Below are 6946 nucleotides of genomic sequence, written 5' to 3'. Positions count from 1 at the left end.
CTGGAAGAAGAGCCTAAGGAGAGGACCTCAGGGCTTCAAGGCAATCAGTGCAGATGGCCAAAGCGAGCTGAACTGATGAACTACCCACCCACCTCCTATCCCAGCTGCTCAATCCACCATGACGCAGCAAGGAAAGAGAAGATGACAAGAACAGCTCTCTGCCTCCACCGTCCCTTGTGCATGCCCTTCTCCCCACCTTCTTCCCTTCACGTTCACCAGGGAAAATGGTAACTGGGAGACTCTCTAGACTAGTGGCTGCTCTAAAAGTCCCCTATTTTCTGCTTTGTAAACATCAGAGTCTCATTCTGCATCACTTCATCCTTTGCCTTTTTAGGAAATGCTCTCCTCTATTGTACCTACAAATTAAACCTTCTGGGAAGGGCATTGGGAAGACAATCTATGTCTCTGTATAGACTGATATATTCACTGATCCTTCATACATACTGCTTTCCCTCACTCAGTGCTTTCCCGTCCCTCAGCTGGAACTTCTCTTCCAAGGATTCTTAGCTGCTGAAATGGTTTAGGGTTCTGGTTTGGGTTTTAATGAGACAGTACCTTTTCCTTTAACTCTCATATCAGCTTTCCCCTGGGCCAGTGGAAGAGATAAAGTCTGCCTTCCCTATTCCTAGCCTCCCGGGATGGCATCAACTTCACTCTGTTTACGGTTATCAACAGTACAGTGATTTGACCCATTCTCCACTTCCTCTATCAATGCAAGTTCCCGGGAGAGTGCTGGAGAGCATGACATACCCTTCAAAACCCACAGACCACCCAAGAAGCTGATCCGTGGTTTCTTGGGGCCACACCCTTTGGTTTTCTCTCAACTTCTAGAACACACACACACAGTCAACACTGAAAACATCACAACTTCATTGCTTGTATCCTACTTTGCTGTTAATTTTCCAAAAGTCAGTGTCATGTGTTGTAATGAGAAAAGCGTTATCGAGAAAACCTCCAACTCTGTGCACTTGGTGTTTACCTCTGTAAGCTTCAGTTTCCTCATCAGTACAGAGCATGTTCACCGGATGACATCTAAGGCCCCTTCTCCTCCAGTCATTTCAGATGCTGACACAGACTTCGAACTCCTGAGGTGATTCTCGTCATTCCTCTCCTTGTCCCACACAACACCAGGAGCACTCTAAGACAGGGATCCACACCTGTGGCCTCAGGGCCAAGTTCAGCCTACTGCCTGCTTTTTGATGCTCTATGACCTAATGATAGTTTTACATTTATTGTAAAATGTAAGGCTGGAAAAATTCAGTAGGAGAATAATATTTGGTGATATGTGACAACTCTGTGATATTCCAATTTTAGTGTCCCTGAATAAAGTATTTTTAGGAGCCGGTCATGCTCATTCATTTACATCTATTCTCTGGTGGCATTTGGGCTGCAAATGGCAGGGTTGAATACATACAGCAGAGACCATATAGCCCACAAAGCCTAAAATATTTAATCTTTGTCTCTTTACAGAAAGTGTTTTCCTATCCCTTCTCAAATCTATAACTTTAGGATGGGAAGGCAGTTTTGTGAACTTGGAGACAGAGCACGCGGTGGGAATCTGCTTCCATTCCTTTTACACTTCTCCAGGCTTTAGTTCCCTCATCTACTCAATCTAAAGATATTCAACATCTTTGCTGAAGAAACGAAGCTTGGGGTAGAATATTTAAATATCAGTCAAAGATATGTGGATAAAAAGTGGATATTCAGTGTGCCAGACTTAGATCCCATATGCGCTCTACTTCTTTCTAAAGAGAATTCCACCACCGTCCAGCTGACTTCATTCCAAGATTTGCCTGTCAAGTCTCAAGCCAGTGGTTTTCTGGACCACTGCAGGGAAGAGTGTAAGATGGAATAGAAGCAGCCTATTTGGCCCTTAGGAAGAGACAGAACTGAGAAGACTGCAGTCAGTAGCCTGGGGAGAAGAAACAGCTGCATGAGTGAGATGATGGGTGTAGTAGACACAGTTGGTGCCCTGTCCACATCCTGCTCTCAGCACTCCTTCTCCATCCCAAAGGCTGCTCACAGCCAACACCTTCCACTCGGTGCCTGAGACCTCTTTTCTGGCCATTGGGCCACATGCATCCCACACACAGGACAAGTCAGAAGTGCCAGTGGGAAAGATGGGCAAGGCCTTGAGTGTGCACCAACCCATTCTTCTGTGAACAGTGGGGCTTTCAGGTTTTGAGAGCCTGCCTCCTCCAGTGCTCTACTCCAGCTCACAACACCCACCACCCAACCACTGGGACTCATTTCCCAAAATGTAGAGCAGGGCAGCTGTGCACAACAGGCTGAATTTTCTCATTGGGAAGGTGTTGGAAAGGCCCGGGCTCCAGAGAAGAGCTGAGCATTAGGGAGAGCCGAGGAGGCTGGAGCAGGACCCCATTACGCACTTGGGCTTGGAAAAGGAGTCTTCAATGTCCATGGTGCTGTGGAGGGTGGAGAGTGGAAAAGCAAATTCACCTTCATGGACTCAAGGTGAGCCCTGCCCCTCCCCCTGCTGAATGTACATGGGGGCCGACCCCTTGCCCTCTGCAACATTGCTCAAGGCTCATGACTAATGGACATTTCTCCTGTTGTTGGATTTGTAGAATGGACTCACTGCAAATGTGACGGGGCACAGGGAAGCAGTCCTTGTGGAGCCCCTCCTGATTCCTCTTTATCCACCAACTTCAGGAATTCCTCCTTCTGCTAGTCAGTTCCTTTCCTCTGAAAAATTCTGTTTCCACGTTTCCAGTAGAAACATTGAAAAATCCAGACATTGACCTCTCTCTGCAGTCAAATCCTCAGGTTCCTCATCTTCCAGAAGCTGGACTGGGTAGATAGAATATGGGCCCTTAATGCTCCTTTGTCTCCTCCTCTTCCTCCTTCTTTCTCCTTTGAGGGTCCTCAGTCATGTCTAGGGCCCAATTCAGACCACAACACTCCCTTTTCTGGTGGCCATGGTGCTCACAGTCCTTCCTAGGAATAGGCAAGTTTCCCACATTCTGCAGGAAAGTTTCAGGGAACAACTAAAAAAACACCTTACCCCACCATGACCTGAGGGAGTTCAGAACATACCCTCTGATTCCTCTCAGGTGTGTGGGCAGTATTAACATGAATCATGCCTGCCTGAGAATGGAAAGGATGGCAGCTAGCCTACAGAGGAGGATGGAGGAAATGTCTGAAAGGTTTGGCCAAAAAGATAATTTGAGTGAAAGGAGAGGTTTCTCATGGAGCAGAGTCTGATCTTCTTCCTCAAGGTGAGGTGACAAGACCTAGACTGACCGTTGTGCCCAAAACAATTAGAAAGGCAAAAATGGTGCCTGGCATGCTCCCTGCTTCCATGAGGCTTCCCTCCGTTTCTACACTCGTTACTAGGAAATTCTCCTGTCTCCTGACAGGAAACCCCCTGTACCTACATTAACATGAGAGGGTTTTCATTCTTTTCAATCAGATGTGCCGAGAGACTGCCCACATAGAGGGCACCTCCAGCCATCTGGGTTCTGTTCACACACTGACTGCTCTTCCCTGGGGAGTGGAGAGGGGGCATGGCTCTAATACCAAGCAATTCATCCAACAGATTTAAGCCCTGGATCCATGGCCTCTCCTCCTCACTCCTCTAAGTCTGTCTCTCCTACAGGATGAAAATGTTCCAGCCTTTCCACAGTGCTTTCTTTTGGGGAAATAAATCCTAAGTGGGGCAAACGCTCTGTGGAAGCGGGGACAGCCTACAAAGCCAGGCCTAAGGTTACAGGCACGCATTCACTCTTCCTCCCAGCATTTCCCAAACAGTTTTAACGGATTCAGTTTTTTTGTGTATTCACTTACACCACCAGGCAGCTGAGACTGTTTTTCCAGAAACTGCTGGGTTTTGCTATTTATTGTAGAGAATTTTCAGCCACTGTTACAGCTCACTTTCTCACAAATCCAAACATGAGCCCCAGTCAAACTAACTTAAATGAAATAAGAAAGCAAATGGATGAATATAAAGATTCAGAACAATGACAGACACCTTTGTCAGGAATCTCTCCTGGCCTGAGCTGGGGGTGGGAGATGGGATGCAGAAATCAAGAACGACGGGGCCGGCTCCATGGCCGAGTGGTTAAGTTCACACGCTCCGCTGCGGCAGCCCAGGGTTCGGATCCTGGGCGCGGACATGGCACCGCTCGTCAGGCCACGTTGAGGTGGCGTCCCACATCCCACAACTAGAAGGACCTGCAACTAAGATATACGACTATGTACAGGGTGGGGTTGGGGAGATAAAGCAGAAAAAAAAAAAAAAGAAATCAAGAATGACAAAGAGGTCAGAACTTCAGGCTTTCATACATGAACACCTCTGCTCTCTCATGTTTGCCTCAGTCTTCTGTCTTTGCAGATGGATTCTCTCTGGTTCTCCATCACATGGCTGAAGATGGTGCCCACAGCATCTGAGTTTCACATTATAGCTCTAATCATATGTAAAGAATTAGTATCTCAAATTCAATAAGAAATCCCCAGGAAAGGGAATTTTGTTGACCTCATTTTGCATATGCAGAGAGGAGCCCTGGGAAAAGGAAGTTTGGGATAGGTGCCTGGAAGTGTAATGATGAAGGAAGGCAGAGAGAGAACAGTGAATTTTCTGATTCTATCCAGTACTTGGATGGTTTTGAGTTGAAGGAGTTCAGAGTATGCCAATCCAAAATATGTCACTTTGCCATAAGGATTATTTTGAACTGAAGTCAATTCAGAAGAAGCAAATACAAGAAAAATTCTCTGGCCTCGCCCTCTCTATGGGGGGTGGGGCAGGGGGTCAGGAGGATGCTTAATCACCAATGGCAACTCCAGATTCTATTCTGCCTGGAGGAATCTACATAACAAAACCTGCTGAGTAGCCTTTATGTTCCATTAGTTCCCATATATATCTACCTTCCCATAATTGGCCACCCCTAAAAGCCTACAACCTTTTTACTCCCCACAGAGTCCTGTGAATTAAAAGGCTAAAGGCAGAGCTGAATAAGCCTTTTTTACAAAGTGATGAGTGGGAGAGACAAGAAATGCAGATGGAGATGAACCAACAACAGTCTGCTTGGTCCCTTAAGGATAGCATGTGATGGAGAATCACGGAGGCCAGTACCCCTCTTGAGGACTGGCTGCTCTGGGAGGAGGACATGACATCACTGACAGGCATGCTGGGGTTCTCAGGGAAGTCCCCACAGGAAAGAGAGCACTGAGACCCCTGGAGCAGCACTGAGGGAAGCAACAAGGAAACCGGAGGAGAAGAACAGCACCGGATGCCCAGAGACAGGCTGGTGAGCATGTGTGGGACACGCTGGCCTCCAGCCTCCATGCGGAGAGACTCTGAAAGGATCCAACTGGGAAATCTGGTCAAGTCACAGACATTTGACTTTCAAGCAATACATTGTGGTTTGTAATCCTCATTGGCTGAGTTCTTCTTTCCTTCATAAGAGAGCTCAAATATCATAGATGCAAGTTGAAAAGTCTAAACAGTTGAGGGGGAAAGGGAACAAGGTACCCTGTGCTGTGGTAACCAAACCATCCATTTTTCTCTTGGGCACACCAGATTACATTCCAGACTGCAAGATTACATTCTCGCAATTTGGTTGGTGTCAAGTGATAGCGGAATGTGGGTAGAAAATACGTACAAGACTTCCAGCTCTCCCCACAATAGGCCCTGTGGGTCTCCATGCTTTCTTTCCCTTCTGTAGAGACCTAGGAGACTGTGCGAAAGATGGTGACATAAAGACGTCATAAAGAAGGAGCTTGAGTACCTAAATAAACACCACCACTTTGTTGAATTGTGAAATGAGTTAGCAATCATTTTTTATTGTTTCAAGCCACTGACATTTTAGAGACTTTTGTTATAGCAGATAGCCAACACAACTAATACATCATTTAGGGCCCCCCAACTCTCCCAACTCTTTTTGGCTTTTGAAGACTCTTCCTCTTCCTTCAGCTACTGCCTCCAGAGCACCCAGCATTAAAAGCATCACAGTCTTCACAGACCCTGCCTTCCTGTGCGACAACCATGTGACGCTTAATTAGGGACTGAAGATGGAGAAGGTATGCTTGGACCTAGCTATGCCCACCAGTCTTCACCTCTTTTGGTTTTAAAGACTATCCTGGGGGCATCTCGCAATGAGGGGAAGAAAAGGAACTGGGGCCTGAAAACAGAACTAGTCCGAGACTTCTTGGAGGGAAGCTGTATTCCAGTCACAGCAGTCTTGAAGATTGTGGTAGTTGAAAGGTATGCCGAATCAACCTTATCCACCAGATCAGGGCAAAAGCTGGGTCTGGTCTTTAGAACTTGTTGCAGAGAGATGAGTCATCACAGCATTTCAATCCTCAGGAATATTGCAATCAAGGAGAGTCACATCAATACATATGCTACTACAACCTTGGTATCCATAGGAAATGGTGCCATCTGGAGAAAGGCAGAGAAGAGGGCAAGTGAGACCCCAGAAGCTCGTGCTGCAGACCCATGGGTGTGGGGCCTAGCACAGGAGGGCCCCAAGCACTCACTAATAATTTTTGAATGAAGCAGAGGATCATTGCATCAACAAATTAATCAAGAACGAGGAGAAAACGGCACATTCCATCAAGAACTCATGCTCCTGAGTAGGGATGTCTATCTGCTTCCTGGGATTGAGCTTCTGGAGGTAGGGCCTCCTAGTGGGCTTCCCTAGCAGAGCTCTGGATGTTCTGTATGTTAGGGTTCAATTCACCTCCCACACAAGAGAGGACAGAGCGGGAATATTACAAATTATCCTATCCATCCTGCCCCACCCCTCTGCTCCGACTTCTGTCCCCAGTTTCCCCAAACTCTACCTACCATACTCCAGGCACACTCAAGGAAATTTGAGCAGCCCAATTCCAGTCCCCCTCAGGAGCTGAACAGAAGATCGTTTTTTCTTTTTTTACAGGTCACCGGCACAGTTAAGGGCCAGTGTTAGCACAGCACCAGAACCAG

The sequence above is a fragment of the Equus caballus genome, chromosome 7 (genome assembly GCF_041296265.1).
Source record: "Equus caballus isolate H_3958 breed thoroughbred chromosome 7, TB-T2T, whole genome shotgun sequence".
In the NCBI taxonomy this organism is placed as follows: Eukaryota; Metazoa; Chordata; class Mammalia; order Perissodactyla; family Equidae; genus Equus; species Equus caballus.
The sequence above is the reverse complement of the archived record's forward strand: the minus strand, read 5'-3'. Positions refer to the sequence as shown.